This window comes from Cricetulus griseus, chromosome 3 (assembly GCF_003668045.3).
Source record: "Cricetulus griseus strain 17A/GY chromosome 3, alternate assembly CriGri-PICRH-1.0, whole genome shotgun sequence".
Taxonomy (NCBI): domain Eukaryota; kingdom Metazoa; phylum Chordata; class Mammalia; order Rodentia; family Cricetidae; genus Cricetulus; species Cricetulus griseus.
Window position 1 is genome coordinate 232,200,313 of NC_048596.1, and position 11,581 is coordinate 232,211,893.

At 37.1% G+C, this 11,581-nt stretch overlaps 1 long non-coding RNA gene across 1 annotated transcript; it reads left to right on the forward strand.

Annotated features, from left to right (window-relative positions):
- Nucleotides 1–5,832: 5,832 nt before the first annotated feature.
- On the forward strand, nt 5,833–9,382 carry LOC107979012. The gene is made up of 2 exons (XR_003483261.2): nt 5,833–7,563; nt 7,743–9,382. It is a non-coding gene; the product is annotated as an uncharacterized LOC107979012 (long non-coding RNA).
- The last annotated feature ends 2,199 nt before the right edge of the window (nt 9,383–11,581 follow it).

An 11,581-nucleotide genomic window follows, 5' to 3' on the forward strand; every position in this document is an offset into this window, starting at 1 on the left:
GTATGCTAATGGTAGATGGTAGTTGACATTAGAACACTGAATTAGTCAAGTAGACACAATATCCTTGAAATTAAAATCAAATAGATCTCTGGGCTAGGGAGTTGATACAGACGGTAAGAAACTGGCTACCAAAGCTGAGACCTGAAGTTTGTATGCCCATCACCAGCACATGTTGCAGAAGGACATAGCAACCCATCTGTAACACCAGCACAGCAGAAAAAGTAACTACAGGGAATTCCCAATACAAGCTGTCCAGTTAGACTAGCCAAACTGGCTAGCTCTGCAGTCAAATGACAAAAGCATAATGAAACAACAACAAAAATTTCCCCTGCTTCATTATATAATGTGGAGATCATACAAAGATGCCTCATGTCAACCTTTGGTCTCCGCAAATAAAAGTACACCTACACACACACACACACACACACACACACACACACACACACACACACACACACTACAGATATGTCAGGAGAAGCTTTCAGATGCTGTACTTGCTATCAAAGGCTGTTTGGAAAGAATCTAAATTAGAAATAAATACAACAGTATTCATAATTAGTGCCAATATCAGCATATTGAAGAATGGCCTTCTTAAGTATAGAGAATTAGGTGAACTTTGGTTCCAAAGAAGCATACAAGGGGAAAAATATAACTCTCACTGAGGCATTTGCCTGGAAAAAGATGTTTGTGAAGACTTAGAGCATGTAGGCTCTGTCAATCCTTGCTTATGTAGTCACTGGTAGGTTAAAGTATGGGCTTTAATTAAATTAAAAGACCAGGGAATTTGTATATGAGTTTAAAATTGATTCCAATAATTTAAGTAAGAAATCTAAAAGACATTTTAAAGGGCTTTAAGTAAAAAAAAAATTTACCTTCTCAAAAGAAATCAAAAGTATAGTGTTTAATTAAACAGTCCCCAAAGCTCAGGGCATTTTGTTCCTTAGTTTGCCTGTTTTATGTTCCAACCCAGTATTTTCTTTTTCTGACGGTATTTAGGATTGAAATGAGGGCATCATAGATGCTAGGTCAGCATTCTACCCTCAACTAAAGCCTCAGAAATTCTTTAAATTTGCAAAGCATAAGGTACAAAGGTATTCTAAAACATGTTGGTTTTGATGTCTTAAAGAAACACAGTGTAAACCATATTAATTTATTCACTTAAAAGAATAAAGATGTGTATCCTACTGTTCTTGGATACATTACACTCATTATAATTTTTAGATTGCTCCATTTTTATGCCATTAAACTATTTAAAAATTGAGTCATACCCAAAACAAATTTATTCTTATTACTTTGGGGAAAGATAATGTAAACAGGAACATTTTATATGAAAAAATTCAACTTTTCCTTCAAAATATGCCATCCTCCTTTTCAAGAAGTTGCATCTCATAATGTGCTTATTTTGTATGCATTTATTTAGTTTTGTGTACATGTATTCATGTGTGGTATTGGGGTCGTGGTCAGAGGAAACCTTGCAAGAGTTGGTTCTCTCCTTCTATTTTGTGAGTCATGGGTACTGAACTCAGGTCATTAGGCCTGGTGGCAAGATTTTTTTTCTTTTTTTTTTCCCCATGAGCCATCTTGCTGACCTATTTCTTTGATAACAATCGAAATCATTCCTCAAGTGACAATGAAATATGTTACAAAAGCATTAGACATACCTCATTAGACATGTAGAGTCTAATAAAATTATCAGAATTATACATTCTTGCACAAGAATTTTAAAATCATCTTTTTTTTTATTTTGGGCACATTTATCTGGGAGATGTAGGAAGCATCATCGATGAAATATAAATGAACATCATACTATAATCTCAGATCCAAATTTTCAAACCTGTCTTCCAAAGAACATTTAAGCACTTTTACCTTCATGATATTTTTCAATAGATTAGTTTTAAGACTCCTGGCAGTTTAAAGGATGACATCAATGATTACAATTGCTACTGTGACTGTGACATGTATTTTCTAGATGGCATTGTTGGTTCTATTATATTCATTTATTTACCATTTATCACAGCACAACTTTCTGATTTCTTGAATAAAAATAAAGTTTGTGCACATTTCAATGAACATTTTGTTTTGTGGTGGAACAATTGCTCAAGCTCTTAGTGCTTTCAGTTAATTGATATTAATATCCACATATATCATCAGCTATACCAAGAGAACAGCTTTGTTTTATTGGTAATGCTGTGATGGAAACTTCTGAAACTTCTAGATGACCACAAATAACTGAACTTGTTCCCATCCACTGCAGGAGGAATCTTCTCTGATTAATACAATAGGATGTCATTAGGAGTCATTATAGGGCTACATTTTTCCCCTTTAACATTCTTTTTTATTTATTCTTTTTATCTTTCATATCATGCATCCCAATCCCACCCATCCTCTGTCCCCTCACTTCTACCCTCTGCCTCAGCAACCTCCTCCCCCCACAATAAAACAAAATAAAATTTAACATAAAAAAGGAAAAAAATAAAAAAATAGAAAAAAGGAAGAATGGGGAAAATCTCATCATGGAAGCTCTAGTGTGATGGGGTGTCATGCAGTAAACCCCTTTATCTATTCATCTTTACATGCAGGTGTTCATCATAAAGAATCATTGGTTGGGTTTGAGGTCCCTGGTGTCTGCTATACTATCAACCTTGGGCCCTCACTGGGACTTTTCCTGGACATTCCTTTGCTGCCCTATGTCGTGGAGATCCTATAGCCCTGGGTCCACAGGACCACCTTCCCCACCACATCTGGGCTCCAGCAGATCACAGATGAGGGGTGGATGCTGTGGTGGGCCAATATTTAACCCAGATTCTTCACCTGGTTAATTGCAAGTTTGGTCAGCCTGCCAGCTCCATCCCCTGCCTTCATCACCAGGGTAAGAACTTGCCCTGGCTAGTTCACCCCTTGCAGCTATAAGCAAGGGGCAGGAGTGGTTCTCCAGCTTTGCCATCCTCATGGTTGATTCACACTTATACCTTCAAAGCCAACTCTACTGTGTTGCCCAGTCAAGGTATAGGGGCTACTCTTTGGAGTGCTGCAGTTGATGTGGACTAGAGACAGCTCTCTGACTGTTATGACCTCAGGGCAAGCTCTCCCACCTGAGGCAAGATGCAGGGGGCGGGGATCTCCCCACCCATGCCTCCACATGATAGATAAATAATGGTGATGGCAGAAGGCTTTCTGTGTATATGTTTGTCTTATTGGTTGAAAAATAAAACAGTGTTGGCCAATAGGGAAGCAAGATAGGTGAGACTAAGAGTTGAGGAGGATTCTGGGAAATGTAGTAAAGAGGAGAGTCACCTTGTGATCCCAGGAAGGCTGGGTCATGAGGCTGGCATCCTTGGTAAGATAAGTCCTTATAAAAATATATAGATAGTAGTTATGGTTGATAATTAAGACTCAGGTAGCAAATAAGAAATCCTAGTAACTGGCCAGCAGCACTGTAACTAATATTAACATTCTGTGTGTTATTTGGGGGCCTTAATGTGGCAGCAGAACTCAGGCTGCTGGTGGAAAGAGTTATCATTACATAATGGAGACAACTTTCCCGAGCTTACAATTTCAAGGCTGGATCACCCACACCTCCACCAACAGGGCCAGCTCCACTGTATGCCCAGGCAAGGGGGATGGCCCGCTGGTAAAGAGGACGGTCATCTCTCTTGTCTGTAGAAGGTAGTGATGGACAAGGTGACATCTTTCCCCTGTCCACATACTCACATGACAGACACTTCTCTGTGGAACACTTCTCTCACACTCACGCCTTTGGGGCTGGCTCACCCACACCTCTGCCAACAGGGTTGGCTTTGTTGTACTGCTCATGAGAGATGCAGAGCTTGTTCTCCTGAGTGTTGCAGACAGTGGGAGGCAGGAGCAGTTCTTCAACTCTAATTACCTCAGTGCCACTTCTCCCTCATGCCTCAGGCATTGATGGGGGGTCAGGGCCAGCATCTCTCCTATTCATGCTGCCTTATGTCAGAAGAGAGATAGGGTCAGGTCTCCCACTAGCTCACCTGTGCTCTTGTCAACAGGGTCAGCTGATTGCTTGTTTGTTTTTGAATAATAGTATTTTGTTTCACCATCTGTCTCTGGGCTATCCAGTCTCAGGTTGGCAATCGCACAGGCAATGTTGGGTATGGATTTCATCTTGTGGTTGAGTGAGCCTTAAGTCGAATCAGATACTGATTGGTTACAGTTGCTTCTGTCTCACAGGCATTGAACCAACAACATTGTGTATCTTATAAGTAGAACAACATTGTAGTAGTAGGGATTATGGCTGGCGTGGTGTTTACATTTCTCTTTTGGTAGTATGCAGAATACCTTCATGTACCACCAGTGCTGGAAAGTAGGGGTGAAAGCTCTATGTTGGTATCAGTTCAGCTTCTCCATGTTTAAGAAGTTGTATAGGTGTTGTCTTCAGCATGGGAGACTTGCTGTCAGCTGGTGGAGAGCAACCTATAGTTGGGTAGTTTGGGGATTCCATGGGTTCTTTTGGCAAACAACTCAACTAGATGTAACCCAAACCCAAATTAGAAGCTACATTTGGTGATAAGAGACAGCCAAATAGTGTCTTTCTCTCCCATTATTTGGTGATTTAATTTAGATTGCCTTTATATATGCATACATTTTAGGAAGTTTCTACTGTAATAGGTTTCCTTACTGTCCCTTAAGCTGTCTCTTCCTAATTCCTTCCCTTGTCACCTTCCTCCCTCCCCTTCCCTGGTTGATGCTCCAATTCCTGCATTCACCCACCCCCATCCATCAATAACTATCTATTTTATATCCTTTTACTAGGGAGATCTATATGTCCCTTCCTCTATATCTAACCTCCATGGATCTACCAATTCTAGCATGTTTGCCATTGACTTAACTGCTAATACCCACATATATCCTTCTTAGAGTTAGATATGTCTCATTTGCTGGATATAGTTCAGGTCAAAACTCCTCCAGATCCTTGTAAGAGGTTGAAAACAGCAAATGACATGAGATAGCAGTTAAGGGAATCCTGGTGCATCTTATTTTGAATGTTCCTTCCTGTGGCTCTAGGCACTACACCAATACATACACATAAGGCCCCTAGAAAATAGTTTTGAGGGAATGTGGGTACAGCCAATGAATGTAGGTAGTTGTTCTGGCAGTTTTGCCTGTAATATATTTGCCCTTGCCCTGACACAGGAGTCTTGTTTCTTCTTTCAGCATAAACATAAGATTGTGGTAAGCCAGGTTTTTACTTTTAAAGTGTGGTGCACATTAGACCTCTTAAAGTTTTACATTTAGAAAATCATGTATCAATCAAATAGCAACATACCTGTGGCAAAATACATGAATGTCCAACCAACTGGTTCTATTATAGTAAAAAGGGACTTGAATATTCACTTTCATTTATATAGCTACAAGTCTCATATGTGTTTTGATTATGATCAGTGTAATTTGATCATTATTCAGAGTCTCTACAATTTCTATGCTAATTATATGTATGCCATAAACTGCCAAGCAATTTGATGGGGAATTTACTATGTATGTTTATCTTATTGATTATTAAATAAAATACTGTTTGGCCAATGAGACAGCAAGTTAGACAGGACTAGGAGTCAAAGAGGATTCTGGGAAATGTAGTAGAGAAGTGGTGATCCAGGCAGGAAGTGACATAGCAAGGAGACTCATATCTAATCGAGGAAACAGGAAGTGGCCCCCTTTTCCCCTTCCTCCTCCAGTGGCAATGTGATCCACCAGCAAGCGAGGACACCAACAAGGCGTCTGATAAGATAAGTCTTATAAAATATATAGGTTTATGATAGTTAAGACTGAGCTAACAGATGAGAATCCTAGTCATTGACCAAGCAGCATTGTACCTAATACAAGTTTCTGTGTATTCATTTGGGCCCTAACTCAGGTGGGCGGCTGGCGTAAAGCACACATGTGGCAGTGGGGCTCGGTGGCTTTTGGCAGAAAGATTTATTGTAACAGCAATTTATCAAGTAATAGAAGAAATTATAAAACAGAAGTGGGGAGTGACAGGTTGCTTGCAGCTGGAAAATTTGAGGTCAGGATTTCAAAGTAGCAAATACATCAAATGAAGTAAATCAGGAATCCATGATGTCTATTTGGGATGTCAAGACAAGCTTAGGATCAGCTTTCTGAATCCTGAAATCCAAAATGAGCATTAAAACTTCTGTGTTTCAAGATGGCAGAACACAGCAATTATGTGTTCTGGGATTTCCTGCCCAGCTAGACTAGTCCCACAACCACTTCAGCTCTAAATAAACACAGAAATGCTATATTAATTATAAAACTGTTGACCAGTGGCTAGGGTTTCTTATTGGCTAGCTCTGTCTTAATTATTAAGCCATTACTATTAATCTATGTATTTCCACGTGGTCTTGGCTTACCAGAGAACTCCTGGTGTGTCCTCTCTTCCTGGGCTCGTGACTCCTGTCTGCCTAGACATCCCAGAATTCTCCTCCTCTGGTACTCCTGCCTATCCTTCCTGCCTGTCCATTAGCCACACAGTATTTTATTGATCAACCAATAAGAGAAACATATTCACAGAAGGACAACTCCATCTGTTATGGCTCAAGGCTCTGGTTGAATCAGATAGGGATCTGACCCTGGAATCTCCAAAAACTTTGCTTGAGTTCTGATTGCTGCTTCCTGAAGGTCTGTGGACCTATAAGATTACCTCTGCAACATACCTTTTAGAAAGCATTATGGCTGGAATTTTAAAATCAATGAAAGTATAATCTTGTAAATGGTTTTATTTTAAATTACATTACAATATTAACACAGAAAAGCAATAAAGATTTCAAGGGACCTGTCAAATTCCTTACAATGCCCTCACCCACCATGTCCCTTCAACTGTGTCTATATCTCCCTCTTCCAAGCATATCTGAGTGTTCCTTCTGCAATGAATGTGCTCTCATTTAGAAACCATTTTATAAAATTTACTTATGAGATTAACTGGAACCTGAATCAATTATTTTTCTCAACTCCTGGTGTTGCATAAAAATGTATTGTGTAAGGAAATGAGTTTATTTTTAATCATGAAAGCAGACGTTCCAACTCAGTGAATGTAATGGGAAAAACTAACAATTTATTTTTGTAGCTTTTTCCTCCAGATTTTAATATCAATATATTTATCCTCAATTTACCTCTGATGCTAAAAACTTCTTAACATTTGGCTTGTTCTTTATGAGGGTTGTTTTTTTTTTTTGAAAAGTAAGATTTTTTTTTTTACTTTTTTACTTTTTTTATAATCTTGCTTTATCTATTGACTCCTGTATTGTCTATTATTTTATAAGTTTCAACTGATTTCAAGTAAGTATTTTAGGAGATGATAATAACTGCTTTATATTTGCTGTTCTCATTGATCCACATATTAGTCAAAGTGTAATAGAGATTATTGCATCTATTCTTCTCTATACTCCCATTTAGAAGTTGCAGAATTTGAAACATGAGATGTGAACATTGTTCAAGCTAATAAAGATAGTTTTGCAGCAGTTGACATCTTCACCACTTCCAGAACCAGATTGTCGTCTTTTCATCGCCATGCTATGTGGCCTTGTCTACAGCAGAGTGAGCAAACATTCTAGATGGTATTCTAAGAACCCCTTTGGAAGGCTAAATACAACACATGTGAATAAAGATGAAAGGAGGACAAATGAGTACAATACCTTAAGGAATTATACTTCAAAATAATTCTTTTGTATTTCTTTGAGTTATTTATTTTAATAGCTTTACTTTTTTCGATTTAGGTTGTGTCTTAGTAAATGTTTCTATTGCTGTGATGAAAACCACATCTAAAAAGTAAGTTGGAAAGCAATGGGTTTATTTGCCTTATATTTGCATATCACTGCTTCTAGAAAGTTAAGGCCTACCAGGCCTAGAAAGAGAACCAACATGGAGTCTGTCAGTTGCTGTCTGTGGTCCTGATCCTGCTCAGCCAATGAAAGGAGATTAGGCTATCCTGCCTGAGGTCCTAGCAACAGGCACTGTTCAAGGTCCTGATCGCCTAGCCAATGAAGGGCGATTAAGTAAGGTCAATGGACCAGAGTGTCTGGGCATTGGGAAAGTAAGTTTCTTCTCATTGCTAAATAAAGGAGTCTGCTACTTTTCCTTTCTCAGGACTCCCAAGGTCGGTGTCATTGACTTTGTGCCTTCTCACCCCTCCCCAAAGGGAGCCATGAATTCTTCTCACCCCTCCCCAAAGGGAGCCATGAGGACCCAGAAACAACTGCTCATCATTGAAGAAAGTCAATACAGGAATTCAAACAGGGCAGGGAACTGGAGGGAAGAGCAGATGCAGAGGCCATGCTATTTACTGGCTTCCTCCACATGGCTTGCTCAGCCTGCTTTCTTACAGAACTCAGGGCCACCAGCCCAGGAAGGCCCTACCCACAATGAGTCAGGCCTTCCTCCATCAATAATTAACTAAGAAACTGTTATACATTCATTAATTGGGTTTCCCTCCTCTAAGATGATTTTGGTTGGTGTCAAATTAACATAATAAAACTATCCATCACAGGTTGTTTCCCTCCTATTGAGCTCTTGAACGTATTCAAATATGGTGGATATTGTCTTTTTATCAGATTTGTTTTAGCTAAATATTTTCTCATAGCGTATGGGCTGTTTTTCACTATTTATCTATTGTTATACTCCCAGCATTTTATTTTGAAGGATTAATGTCCAGTTCAATTTTGGCAAATGAGTTTACAGTGGGGACAAGATAATCTCTTCAACAAATAGTAGGAGGAAACGCAGGTTAGTATCTCTACACAGAAAAATGAGATTAGATCTTCACCCTCATCACATACAAAATAAAAAACTAAAACAACAACAACAAAAGCTATCAAAAGTGAATAAGAAACACATGTAAGTAAGCCTTGAGTTACTGAAGAAAAAGTAAAGAAGAATTTGAGTAACATTTATCTGTATATTGATTTTATTATTAGAAACTATGTTAGAATGGTAGAACTGTAGCTAACTTATCTGATAAAACAATCACAAAGTGCTGAGTTATATAAAAGTACAGTATGCTAAATTTCTAAATATATTTTTCTGGAGCAATTGAAAAATTGAATTCAGAGAATAAAATTATTTGCCTGCATGAGGAGTAGAACATAATTCTAAGTAAAAAGAATCAGCATGTGGAATGTTAGTCAAGAAAACAAAATTAGTGGAAGAAGTATTTATTATGATTTTTATAATTAATACAATATTATTATTGTTTTGCTTATAACTCCCATTTTTATATTTTCTGAATTATTGTTTCATTTCCTTGCTAAAATGGTGATTAAGCACATATGGTAAATTTATCAGTATTTTAAGCTGTTATGTAAATGCTGATAATAATTATATTCTTCACTCTGTGTATGCATAAAATGAATGAATTACATTCTCAAGTCCAATAAATCAATATTATTATTATCCCTCCAATTTTATCTGTAAGGAGTCTGAAATAGCAGAGAATGCACCCCAATTTATCCAGTAAACTAAAGGAATATTAATGGAGGTAAGACTTAAGGGACAATAAGGGAATGAAGTTTGAGGAATAAGGATGGTCTGAATTAAGACTCTCAGGGCCCATGCATGAGAAAACAAGTCAAACATAGAAGCAGAGTCATTCCTTATCTCCCCCAGGACTAAGCTTTGACTTCTTATCTGCAGCTGACTTGGCATCCTCCTCAATGCTCTTGGAATTGCGTAGGCTTGCATTGCCAGAAGATAGTACAAAAAACAAGCAAAACAAACAAACAAACAAAAAACATGTTTTCCTTCATGCTTTGTGCTAGAAGATTGTGCCATAAACTATACAAATACAAATATCATGTTTATATAGTGTACACTAAAAAAGAAATCAATCCTGAAATTAGTGAATGGAGAGTTGGGAACAAAATCAACAAATACCAACTAAAATGAGCTACCAGTTTTGGATTTTGTTACATGTTTTATCTGGAATTCCCAGGGTCACATTCCATGAAACATCATTATTCTTGTTTCATGAAAGAATTGAGATTTGAAGAACTGAGTAAATTTGCTCAGAGGGATACACAATTTACAGCAGAATTAAGATTCAAACCAAGAACAGCAAAAACCACAAGCAGTGCTTTGAGATCCGCCTAGCCCAATACAATGATTGGTTTTTCATTTCTCCTTATTAATTTAAAGTCAAACTGCTCCTTTCTAGAAGTAGAAACTGAATGTGTGGGATTGGCCCTCACTTAGCATTCACAGACAGGTTTGTGTCTTCTAATATTGTGTACTGAGGGCTTGTAGCTATTTGCAGACAAAAGACCAAGAATTAATTTATTCTTCAAGGATTGAGTTTTTTTCCTTTTGTTCATGTGCCCTATTGTTCTCTCTGCACCTGTAGGCACTTTCTTTGAATTCTCAGGAGCATTGCTTTTTAAGTTACTTGAGCTGACATCCTTCATGACCTGCCAAAGGCAAGAAAAGTAAACACAATTTTATGATAGAAGAGTTCCCACAATATGCTCTTTGAGGAAAAGCAAAGCTTTTCATTGTATTAAAGTACAAGTAAATCACATTTTGTATAAAGAAATTTCCTTGGGATAAAAGAAGAAAAATGCAATGCTAACAATTCCATTTTACAAGTTTCCAACTTGACCCTTTTAACCATTGTTCAGAACAGGGGCCTGATAAAGAGGCATTCAGGTTATTTCTTTATGCAAATGCCTTGAAGCAATTTATGTCTATATGACCAAAAGACACATGCTCTATGGTTCATGGTAGCCATTTTCATATTAACTAATTACTAGAAACAATGATAATTTCACCAGGGAATATGATAGAATATGCTGTGACATATTCACACACCTAAACATGATATAACAATGGGAACATGAGTTAAAAGAATATAGCATCAAAGAGATGAAACAAATAGAAAGATAAGTGGTAGATTTTGAAAGGAAAAAGTATACAACTTATGTCATTTCATGTAATACAAATCCAAGTAGAATAGTTAATGGAATTAGGTAACAGTACAGTATTCAGGATGGTACTTACTGGTATATGGAATGGCCAAACTGTCAAAGTCAAAGACATAATTTGTATTTTTATACATGTGCTGATTCTGAATGTGTGTGTGTGTGTTCATAGTAATATTTACATGCTTACCTGTTTATAACTCAACTTAGTTGGGTTTGTAAGATTTGTCTATCCTATTATAAACCATTTTATTTTAAGAATAAAATTATCAAAAATAAATAAAATACTCTGACAATGTAAAAATAAATGTGACATATTTTTAAATTACATGTTTCTTAGAATTAGTAATCAATATTACTTATTAGAAACAAATTTTGGGATTAGTAAGTATATAAAATTGTAAAGTACAAGGAAGACAGGTTTTTATGTTTTATAATTCACATTTCAAACTTCAAATGTAGCTATGTTATTTCATATAAGTGAATTATTATCACATATGAAGAATACAGTTTGGCAGCCTCTGATAAAAAAACATTGTAGCTTATTTGCAAACCATTTTACATTTTTTTCCTTTGGGATTGTATGTATACAAACAAGATGACATAATAGAAGTACATATTAAGCAAAATTAAAAGGCAGAAAATCC